The sequence below is a fragment of the Hyperolius riggenbachi genome, chromosome 4 (genome assembly GCF_040937935.1).
Source record: "Hyperolius riggenbachi isolate aHypRig1 chromosome 4, aHypRig1.pri, whole genome shotgun sequence".
NCBI lineage: Eukaryota > Metazoa > Chordata > Amphibia > Anura > Hyperoliidae > Hyperolius > Hyperolius riggenbachi.
In genome coordinates, this window is record NC_090649.1 from 57,674,651 (window position 1) to 57,687,178 (window position 12,528).

Below are 12,528 nucleotides of genomic sequence, written 5' to 3' on the forward strand. Positions count from 1 at the left end.
GGGCCTGTGTTCCCACAGCCACCCAATTAGATTCAGCGCGACACCGGAATACCGAGCGGTACAAAGCAGCGCGCTTGCTTCTGGGTCGGGGCAACATGTCACCGTTCCCACCAAAGACAACGGATACACTAAGCTGTGTCATTTCTCACACTTTGATTTGTCAAGCAGCGGTTTATTAGCAGGCGGCCCGCGACCCCCGTCACGCTGGAGCGAGCCGAGATGGAGACTCTTCATTCTCGTTTCTTGTACTTCACGATCGCTGGTCTGACACGGCCGTTACAGGAATGTACTCTCCCGTCATGCCGCATCCTGTCATGCATCATAAATGTGCTGACATACGTTCATGTTTAAGCAATGTAGGCTCAGTCTGCTGAGACAATGCTGAGCGCGCAAGAAGTGCTAATTAAATTGTGCTCTTCTCTGAGGGGACCTAACGAGCAGCTTTAAATAGAACTCTTGTAATTAACTCACAGCGCACGCTTAAATCTTCTACCCTGCGTGGTGAGCTCTGTGTGCAGATGAGGGAGCGGGATGGGGGCACACTCGGAAAGCCAGATAATCACACATCTCGGCAGATCCCATCACAACTGGCACGCTACCTCGTTGTGGAACTTCCTGAGGAGAATTCACAGAGAAGGAACACCTCAGGTGATCAGGTGACTGATTTGGAAGTCTCTGATTGGCTGCTTGTGATCATGTCTCACTTCTTGTTTGACGCAGTGTTCGCAAGTGTTGGTGTCCCAATTCAGCATATCTAATTTGGGCCACCCGAATACTCCTGAACGCCACACCTCAGTCAGGGGGCGTAACTAGAAATCACCGGGCCTTCCTGCAATAATTTGGATGCCCCCGGGCCTGCTCAGGGACCTTTTGGGAGCCGGAGGGGTCGCAGCTTGAGGGGAGAGCTTGGCCACACATCAGCGGGGAGGTCCGAACTCTTAAGTGCTCACGCTACTTCCTGTTTAAACAGGAAGTAGCATCAGACACTTAGAGAGAAGAAGCTCCGGCGGTGGAATGCAGGAAGGTATGTGTTCCTGCCCATCGCCTGCTGCCACTGATTGATGCTGAAGGGGAGCGCTGATGGAGAGCCTGAGGTAAGGGGCGGGGGGAAAGTGGGCCCCCCTCCCCTCCCTATGCAGATGGCCATGCTGCGACCCCTCCGGCCCCCCCAAACAGCCCTAAATGGGCCCCTAGAGGGGCCCTGGACCCCCCCTCCCCCAGAGCCCCCCCCCCCCCCAACAGGTGCTGAGGCTGCAGCCCCTATTGTTACGCCACTGACCTCAGTACCATTTCAGTATTGAACAATCAGGAAGGGTCAGGGAAGTTCACTTGTGCTTCATGGTGCGTTTCACATGACTTCGATGCTTCTTCCTTCCAAAGCCAGAAAGCGGAAGTATCAGAGTCATGTGAAACCACCGCCCCCCCCCTAAAGCGCCAGTACTGAATCCCCCCCCCCCCCCCCCCCCCCCCCCCCACCCCCCCCCCCCCCCCCCCCCCCCCCCCCCCCCCCCCCCCCCCCCCCCCCCCCCCCCCTCGACCTGTCCACTTGCTTGGTACAGAAATGGGGAAGCAGAAAATTGGTTGCCCGCTAGTGGCGGAAGTTTGGGCATCGCCATAGGCGCCCATTGAAATTGCAGTATTGAGGGGAAACATGGTCTTTAGGGGGACCCTGGGCTGGAACGGCCTGATGGAGAAGAATGGGGATTATGCAGAGGCTTCTTTCTATTGAGGTGAATGCCCCCTTTTGGAGCACTTTTTTTTCCTAACATGTATACTTAAAGGGACAACTGAAGTGAAAGTTATATGGAGACTGCCATATTTATTTTCTTTTAACCATTTTGCATCCAGACTTTGTTTCTCACAATGACAAACTAGGCTTTCATTGTGTGCCATTTTTCCCTCGAACCATTTTGTTTTCTATGAATTTTAATGGTTAAACAAGGAAAAAAAATAGAAAAAAAAACATTTCTCAGTTTTACCAATTCCAGTTTAAAAATAAAAAGTACTACTCTACTGTAGATAAAAAACACAAATTTTGTTTGACTATTCCTAGATTATGTTCCTGTCACAATTTATGGTGAAGATATTTGATTCTGAAATAATGCTACAGAGTGTATGTTTCACTATAAACTGAGAAAATAAAAGTATTTTTAATGGTAAAAATCTATCTCATTAGCTCAGGAAACCTATATTCCCGCTCACCAATTAGTGCTGCATCAGATAGTGCCAGAAATGTGCACAGGAGCAAGCCCAATCCTGCACAGCACTGGTTCTGCTACAAGACGTATATCTACTGACTCGTGGCTTAGGTGAAGTCACAAAGGATGTAGATATACTGTAGTGGTGGATAAAGTGGTTAAGCAATACCAGTTGCCTGGCTGTCCAACTGATCCTCTGCCTCTAATACGTTTAGCCATAGACCCTGAACAAGCCTGCAGCAGATGAGGTGTTTCTGACATTATTGTCAGATCTGACTAGATTGGCTGCATAACACCAGCATGCAGCTAAATAGATCAGCAGGGCTGCCAGGCAACTGGTATTGCTTAAAATGAAATAATTATGGCTGCCTACATATACCTCTCACTTCAGTTGTCCTTTAACCTCCTTGCCGGTTATCCCAGCTCAGCTCGGGGTAACCTGCGCAGGAGGATTTCTCAGGCCCCGCTGGGCCGATTTGCATAATTTTTTTTTCCTACACGCAGCTAGCACTTTGCTAGCTGCGTGTGGTACGCGATCGCCGCTGCTACCCGCCGATTCGCCGCTGCTACCCGCCGATTCGCCACTACCCGCCGAGCCGCCCCCCCCCCCCCCCCCAGACCCCTGCACAGCCTGGCCAATCAGTGCCAGGCAGCGCTTAGGGGTGGATCGGATTCCCTCTGACGTCGGTGACGTCATCCCGCCCTATCGCCATGGCGACCGGGGGAAGCCCTGCAGGGAAATCCCTGCAGGAAATCCCGTTCTGAATGGGATTTCCTGCTTACTCTGATCGCCGGAGGCGATCGGTGAGTGGGTGGGGGATGCTGCCGCTCAGCGGCGGGCTCGCTACATGATTTTTAAAAAAAAGTGCTGCGCTGCCTCCTTGCTGGCGGGAATTGGACCGGCAAGGAGGTTAAAGAAAATCTGTATTGAGAAAAACCTCCCCTGGGGGGTACTCACCTTGGGTGGAGGAAGCCTCCGGATCCTATTGAGGCTTCCCCCGTCCTCCTCGGTCCCCCGGCGGTGGAGATAAAGCTCCCGAACAGCCGGGATGTAAATATTTACCTTCCTGGCTCCAGTGCAGGCGCAGTATCGGCTCTCCACCTCGGAGATAGGTGGAAATAGCCGATCGCTTTCGGGTGGCTGTACTGCGCAGGCGCAAATGGCCTGCGCAGTAGAGCGAACCCGACAGCGATCGGCTATTTCCACCTATCACCGTGTGGAGAGCCGCAACAGCGCCCCCGCTGGAGCCAGGAAAGGTAAATAAATCAGCGCTGTCAGGCTTGTCGAGGGAGGATTCCGGGAAATTCGGGGGGAGCCAGCGCTGGACTGCCTGCAGCTACAGGGGAGGGGGAAGCCTCATTGGGGCCCTGAAGCTTCCACCTCCCGAGGGTGAGTACCCCCAGGGGAATTTTTTTTTTATACAGGTTCTCTTTAAAGTGGACCTGAACTCTTTGCACTGGCTGAAGAAATACATAAAGAAATGCACCCTGTATGATTTAGAAAGTTTAGCTTTCCCCCTCATTTGTGTCTAATCACAAATTGTAATTCGATTGTCACATGACTGCCTATGGCAGAGATGGCAGATAAGCCCATTTGAAACTACAGGAGGTTAACAATATGTCTGCTTCCATGAATCAGGAAGTAGAAACAGTGCAGATTTATTTTTGGATTGGTAACAGGTGTAACAAAGAAATGTTTTTAGTTTAAAGGTTATTATGCTGTTGCTTATCTTTTAGAGCAGAGAGGACGTTCTGGGTTCAGGTCCGCTTTACAGGAATACTGTGTGGGAGGACGGGGCGAGAACTTCTGCCTCTGCTGCTGGAGAGCCTTGTACAGCCCTGAGTGCTACATTCTGTTTCAATAACAGACTGGACTGAAAAAAATACCCCAAAAAAACCCAAAGGTTTGCATCAGTTCTGGGTTTGGGTGTCTCTGTATTTTTTTTTTTTTTTTTACAAAGCTATGTCTTCTTCTATCTTAGAAATAATCATTAACCCTCTTCACTCATGACTCTTACATCAAACTGGAACACTAGAAGCATTTAATGCAACTAGGTTGCAAAATTATGCAGTTGAACAAAGGGAACATTCGCTTCCAAAATGCATTGCATGCAATAGCATTCTGTACTAGACCCTTACACTAGAGATGAGTTTTCCAGTTAATGGTAAGGGACCCTACTCTACTTAGGTGGAACCTCATCACTGGTGTAAGGGTCCCTTACCATTACAGGGAAACACCACATCGCTGGTGTAAGGGTCTAGTAAAGAATGCTATTGCATGCAATCCAAATGTTTTCTTCAACTGCATAATTTTACAACCTAGTTGTTTTAAATGCTTCTAGTGAGAGTTATGAGTGCAGAGGGTAAATTATTGTTTGTATGTAAATTGACCACTCCCCTCAGCACATGCATTTCCATTTCCATTTAAAATCATGGTCCCTAAGCAGGGTGAGCTTCCTTGTATTCTTCTATCTAACTACAGCCGGTACGCCTGGCTGAGCATTATTCCAACAACACAACCCCAGCCTGTCTCCAGCAAAGCTCTCTCTGTTCCCGGTAATTCCTTGCCATTCCTCCAGGCATGCTTACCATTCAGCTTCTTGTGGCACATCAAAATAGAACTCGAAAAGCTTTGTTCTTCCTTCTCCAGGGCAGAATGTTATTATTGGGGAAAGGACGAGATCAGAAACTTGTCCTACTTTTTACATCTTGTACCGAAATGGTTTATAGCTTATAAAATAATAATAGAATGTTCCTGGGTATTCTTTCTGTGTTTTGTCTATCTGTGGAGAGAGAGAGGGACAGCATTTTAGAGGACCAGAGATCTTGATCATAAAGATTTCATAAGGAAAATATGTTGTTTTGTAATTCAAACCACACCGATCCTTTCTATTCTGGTTCATTTTCTTCATATTAACATTTTAAATTAGTCGTATATCAGAATAAAGTGAGAGAGAGAGAGAGAGAGAGAACGTCTTGAAAGAGGGACACATGAGGAGGAATGAGGGACAGACAGTTGGGAGTTATGATTTAGGGGGGTGATGTCATACAAATGCAGAGCCTGCTTCCATACAGGTGGCGGGGGGGGGGGGGGGGGGCTGCCATTTAGGTGCAGGGTGTGCAGCTATATAGGTGCAGGGGGTGCTGTAATATGGTTGCAGAGCGTGCTTCCATATGTGAAAAAGGTGTGCAGCCATACAGGTGCAGGTAGTGATCTTAAATAGATGCAGAGGGTGCTGCTAAAGGTTCAGGAGGTGCAGCCATATACAATAGGTGCAGGGGGTGCTGTGAAATGGGTGCAGGGGGTGGCAACCACATAGGTGCAGGGGGTGCTACCATACAGGTGCAGGAGGTGGTGTTACATTAGAGTGACCAGACGTCCCGGATTGCCCGGGACGCATCCCGGATTCGGGGTCCAATGTCCAGGCAGCATGAGGTCCCGGGAAACGTCCCGCTTTTAGCTGCGGGACGTCCCGGCCTCGGGACTCTGGCCACTGTTTCTGCATGAACTGGCAGCGGCGTCTATAGACGCCGTGCCAGTTCATTGCCTGCAGCCCCGCTCCAGCCTCCTTAGTCTTCCGGTGTTCCGGCACCGGCAGGCGAGCAGGGCTACGGCAAGATGGCTGCCGAAGCCCTGTACTGGAGACTATTTGTGTCTCCAGTACAGGGCTTCGGGCGCGATCTTGCTGTAGCCCTGTCAGTGCGGGAGACAAGAGCAGGAGGAAGGGGGTCCCGGGAGCAGCGTGCCAGAGGCCGGAGACTTCTGCCAGGTGAGTAAATGCTTTCTTTTCCAGGTGAAATGTGCTCCCATTGCGTTTATTTTCTGGTGAAATGATTGCCCGCATTGATTTTATTTTGTGGTGAAATGTTTGCCTGCATTGCGTTTATTTTCTGGTGAAATGTTTGCCCGCATTGCGTTTATTTTGTACTGACATGTTTGCCCGCATTGCATTTATTTTGTACTGACATGTTTGCCCGCATTGCGTTTATTTTTTACTGACATGTTTGCCCGCATTGCATTTATTTTGTACTGACATGTTTGCCCGCATTGCATTTATTTTGTACTGACATGTTTGCCCGCATTGCGTTTATTTTGTACTGACATGTTGCCCGCATAGCGTTTATTTTGTACTGACATGTTTGCCCGCATTACGCTTATTTTGTACTGACATGTTGCCCGCATTGCGTTTATTTTGCACTGACATGTTGCCCGCATTGCGTTTATTTTGTGCTGACATGTTGCCCATTGCGTTTATTTTGCACTGACATGTTGCCGATTGTGTTTATTTTCTGGTGTCCGGGGTAACTATTACTGCATTTATTATTTAATGGTCATAGATGGCTATGATTGCTGCTTTGTGGTTATGGTATACTATTAGCATCACACAGTTTCTGCACACCCATGATGCAAAGTCTCGTTTGACCACATCATGGCGTAAACACTGCTGCCACGCCCATTTTTCGCCGCTCCCCATCCCCAGTCTTCGTCACTGCGCGCTCCTCAGTCCCCCCACTTTTCGCCGCGTGCCCCCCCCCCCTCCCCGTCCCAGGTTGGACCCACAAAAATCTGGTCACTCCATGTTACATAGATGCAAGGGGTGTTGTCATGAAGGTGTGTGTGTGTGGGGGGGGGGGGGGGGAGGGGCAGAAGGTGGAGCAATACAGGTGCAGGAGGTGCTACCATAGACGTGCATGGTGCAGTGTAGACTGCATCACATAGATGCAGGCGGTGCTGTCACATAGATGCTGACATAGATGCTGTCATACTGGTACTGCCATACAGATGCAGGAAGTGGTGCTGTCAAAGCAGAGACATATCTACAGGGGTGCAGGTATGGTGTATGGGTGCCTCGTTCTGGGGGCGCTGCTCCATAGCATCCTTGGTGTTCCCCATACAGATACTAGTTTTAATCTGAAGGTCATTCTGCTGCCTGGTTACATCTTTTGGGGAACCAACCCGACTGACCATTATTTAGGGGATATTTATAGGCTGACTTATTGCGACACTCCATTCTTACAGGCCATGCTTTACTTCAACTTGGACACAACGGGCTTGATTCACTAAGACAAATACCATGCCTTAGCAAAGTTAACACACCTTATCAGAATTAACGCGCCTTATCAGAGTACCATAGCGAGCGCTACAAATTATGCCTGCTAATTGGCAATGACGAGAGCTCCACTTGTCCTGCCCTGAGCCCCTGCGGGTTCGTATGCTACTCTGATGAAGCATGTTAACTTTGATAAGGCATGCTATTTGACATAAGGGGGCCATACACTAGGCAACCAACCAAGCAATCGACCATCCAATTTGATTATTATATTGGTGCTGCCAAGTGCATGCCAGACCAGCATAGCGACCAGTTTCGGGACAGAAATTGGCCGCACAGTCAGTCGCGCATGTTGGAAAATGTCAGGCCGAGGTTGGTTGGTTGGGTGCGCGGCGGTATGGCGGCTGAATTGCGAACAAGCAACGAGACGACGAAACCCCTGCCACTGCAATGTATAAATGTATGTAGTGTGTGCATTAAGGCTCCCTGCACACTGTAAATCCGTTTTTTGATTCCAATTCCGTTTCCGATTTTCAGTTCCGATTTTCCCTGAATACATTCAACAGAAAAACGGATCAAAAAATGCAGCATGCAGTAAAGATTGAAAATCGGAATCGGATGTAAAAACCGATTAAAAAGCGGAATCTGAATCGGAAATGCATGCTGTGTGCAAGAGGTCTTATACATTACCTGTCCGGTGTCAGCCTTCACGCAGTTTCCGTCCATCTCGCCGGGTTCCGCATACACGCCGGCGGCGCTCTGACGTCACGAAGGCGCATAGCGGCTGACGTCAGATGCGATGCGCCGCTAGCGTGTATGTGGCTTACCCGGCGAGATGGACGGATGGACCCGGCGAGCTGCTACAGGACAGGTAATGTATAAATGCACTACACTACACACATTTATACATTTTGGGGGCAGCGGCGGGACGGATAGCGGCAACTCAGCAGATTCCCTGATGATTTCATGCTGAAATCGGACGGGAATCGGCCTGTAGTGTAGCGGGCAGATTCGATTCAAGACAAATTTGTCTCTTGGTCGAATCTGCCCATATTCGTTCTAAGGTATGGGCACCTTAAGTAAATCAAGCCCAACCAATTCAACTGAGGCTGCATGCTAAAATATTTGGAGGGTGTAAACCCCCCGACACGCACACACACATGCACGCACGTACACACACCCTTCCCCAGGGGCTGGTTTCAGTTTTTTGCCATAGGTGGTTCAGTGCATTGAGTGCTGCTACAGAGTTGCAGGGGTCGCACCTATACAAGTGTAGAGGATGCTGCCATACAGGTGCAGGGAGTAATACCATACAGGTACAAGGGGTGCTGCCATACAGGTGCAGGGAGTGATACTATACAGGTACAAGGGGTGCTGCCATACAGGTGCAGGGAGTGATACAATACAGGTACAAGGGATGCTGCCATACAGGTGCAGGGACTGATACCATACAGGTACAAGAGGTGCTGCCATACAGGTGCAGGGAGTGATACCATACAGGTGCAGGGAGTGATACCATACAGGTACAAAGGGTGCTGCCATACAGGTGCAGGAAGTGATACCATACAGGTACAAGGGGTGCTGCCATACAGGTGCAGGGAGTGATACCATACAGGTACAAGGGGTGCTGCCATACAGGTGCAGGGAGTGATACCATACAGGTACAAGGGGTGCTGCCATACAGGTGCAGAGAGTGATACCATACAGGTACAAGGGGTGCTGCCATACAGGTGCAGGGAGTGATACCATACAGGTACAAGGGGTGCTGCCATACAGGTGCAGGGAGTGATACCATACAGGTACAAGGGGTGCTGCCATACAGGTGCAGGGAGTGATACCACACAGGTACAAGGGGTGCTGCCATACAGGTGCAGGGAGTGATACCATACAGGTACAAGGGGTGCTGCCATACAGATGCAGGGAGTGAATACCATACAGGTACTAGGGGTGCTACCATACAGGTGCAGGGAGTGATACCATACAGGTACAAGGGGTGCTGCCATACAGGTGCAGGGAGTGATACCATACAGGTACAAGGGGTGCTGCCATACAGGTGCAGGGAGTGATACCACACAGGTACAAGGGGTGCTGCCATACAGGTGCAGGGAGTGATACCATACAGGTAAAAGGGGTGCTGCCATACAGGTGCAGGGAGTGATACCATACAGGTACAAGGGGTGCTGCCATACAGGTGCAGGGAGTGATACCATACAGGTAAAATGGGTGCTGCCATACAGGTGCAGGGAGTGATACCATACAGGTACAAGGGGTGCTGCCATACAGGTGCAGGGAGTGATACCATACAGGTACAAGGGGTGCTGCCATACAGGTGCAGGGAGTGATACCATACAGGTACAAGGGGTGCTGCCATACAGGTGCAGGGAGTGATACCATACAGGTACAAGGGGTGCTGCCATACAGGTGCAGGGAGTGATACCATACAGGTACAAGGGGTGCTGCTATACAGGTGCAGGGAGTGATACCATACAGGTACAAGGGGTGCTGCCATACAGGTGCAGGGAGTGATACCATACAGGTACAAGGGGTGCTGCCATACAGGTGCAGGGAGTGATACCATACAGGTGCAGGGAGTGATACCATACAGGTGCAGGGAGTGATACCATACAGGTGCAGGGAGTGATACCATACAGGTGCAGGGAGTGATACCAGACAGGTACAAGAGGTGCTGCCATACAGGTGCAGGGAGTGATACCATACAGATACAAGGGATGCTGCCATACAGGTGCAGGGAGTGATACCATACAGGTACAAGGGGTGCTACCATACAGGTGCAGGGAGTGATACCAGACAGGTACAAGAGGTGCTGCCATACAGGTGCAGGGAGTGATACCATACAGGTACAAGGGGTGCTGCCATACGGGTGCAGGGAGTGATACCATACAGGTGCAGGGAGTGATACCATACAGGTACAAGGGGTGCTGCCATACAGGTGCAGGGAGTGATACCATACAGGTACAAGGGGTGCTGCCATACAGGTGCAGGGAGTGATACCAGACAGGTACAAGAGGTGCTGCCATACAGGTGCAGGGAGTGATACCATACAGGTACAAGGGGTGCTGCCATACAGGTGCAGGGAGTGATACCATACAGGTGCAGGAAGTGATACCATACAGGTACAAGGGGTGCTGCCATACGGGTGCAGGGAGTGATACCATACAGGTGCAGGGAGTGATACCATACAGGTACAAGGGGTGCTGCCATACAGGTGCAGGGAGTGATACCATACAGGTACAAGGGGTGCTGCCATACAGGTGCAGGGAGTGATACCATACAGGTACAAGGGGTGCTGCCATACAGGTGCAGGGAGTGATACCATACAGGTACAAGGGGTGCTGCCATACAGGTGCAGGGAGTGATACCATACAGGTACAAGGGGTGCTGCCATACAGGTGCAGGGAGTGATACCATACAGGTACAAGGGGTGCTGCCATACAGGTGCAGGGAGTGATACCATACAGGTACAAGGGGTATTGCCATACAGGCGCAGGGAGTGATACCATACAGGTACAAGGGGTATTGCCATACAGGCGCAGGGAGTGATACCATAAAGGTACAAGAGGTGATGCCATACAGGTGCAGGGAGTGATACCGTACAGGTACAAGGGGTGCTGCCATACAGGTGCAGGGAGTGATACCATACAGGTACAAGGGGTGCTGCCATACAGGTGCAGGGAGTGATACCATACAGGTACAAGGGGTGCTGCCATACAGGTGCAGGGAGTGATACCATACAGGTACAAGGGGTGCTGCCATACAGGTGCAGGGAGTGATACCATACAGGTACAAGGGGTGCTGCCATACAGGTGCAGGGAGTGATGCCATACAGGTACAAAGGGTGCTGCCATACAGGTGCAGGGAGTGATGCCATACAGGTACAAGGGATGCTGCCATACAGGTGCAGGGAGTGATACCATACAGGTACAAGGGGTGCTGCCATACAGGTGCAGGGAGTGATACCATACAGGTACAAGGGGTGCTGCCATACAGGTGCAGGGAGTGATACCATACAGGTACAAGGGGTGCTGCCATACAGGTGCAGGGAGTGATACCAGACAGGTACAAGGGGTGCTGCCATACAGGTGCAGGGAGTGATACCATAAAGGTACAAGAGGTGATGCCATACAGGTGCAGGGAGTGATACCATACAGGTACAAGGGGTGCTGCCATACAGGTGCAGGGAGTGATACCATACAGGTACAAGGGGTGCTGCCATACAGGTGCAGGGAGTGATACCATACAGGTACAAGAGGTGCTGCCATACAGGTGCAGGGAGTGATACCATACAGGTGCAGGGAGTGCTGCCATACAGGTGCAGGGAGTGATACCATACAGGTACAAGGGGTGCTGCCATACAGGTGCAGGGAGTGATACCATACAGGTACAAGGGGTATTGCTATACAGGTGCAGGGAGTGATACCATAAGGGTACAAGGGGTGCTGCCATACAGGTGCAGGGAGTGATACCATAAAGGTACAAGAGGTGCTGACATACAGGTGCAGGGAGTGATACCATACAGGTACAAGGGATGCTGCCATACAGGTGCAGGGAGTGATACCATACAGGTACAAGGGGTATTGCTATACAGGTGCAGGGAGTGATACCATAAGGGTACAAGGGGTGCTGCCATACAGGTGCAGGGAGTGATACCATAAAGGTACAAGAGGTGCTGACATACAGGTGCAGGGAGTGATACCGTACATTTGCAGGGAGTTCTCTCATTTTTATACTTTGCATATTTATACAATATTTTGCCTCTCTCTTCCAATCAGTTACGCAGGCCCAAAACTCTTTGCTGATGGTGAGTTTGTCAGCGGTTTCACCTCCTCCTCATTGTTACTGAGGAGACTGATGGTTGGTGATTAGCTCACAAAACTGCAGCTGCAAAGGATGCTCCCCGGTGGGCCATACCACGTTGCAGGCAGCTGATATTATCTTCGCCGACTGCCGCATAAATCCCGGAAACGGGACAGGGATCTGAGCGATGACAGATCTCCCTGCAAGAATAATGAATCCCAGAGAAAAGCAGGAGCCGTAAGAACAAGCTTAGCTTCTGAAACGCGTAGGAAAACAGAACAAACAGGACTGCCAGATGAGATATGAAACGCGTCAGTGTCATAGATTGCTGCTGTTAGGAAGCCAGGGAGAATTTCTCGGGGGCCGGAAGAGATGCTATTTAAACTATTAATAAAAAAGACAGAGAACGCCGCTTTAGGTAATAAAAACCGCAGTATCCGCTTACTAAGTGACTCGATTACAAA

General features: G+C 50.3%; 1 protein-coding gene across 7 annotated transcripts in view; it reads left to right on the top strand.

Moving 5' to 3' along the window:
• Nucleotides 1-12,528, top strand: part of EFR3B (EFR3 homolog B) — a 417,050-nt gene that overhangs the window by 118,898 nt on the left and 285,624 nt on the right. The gene's annotated exons all lie outside the window — the stretch shown is intronic.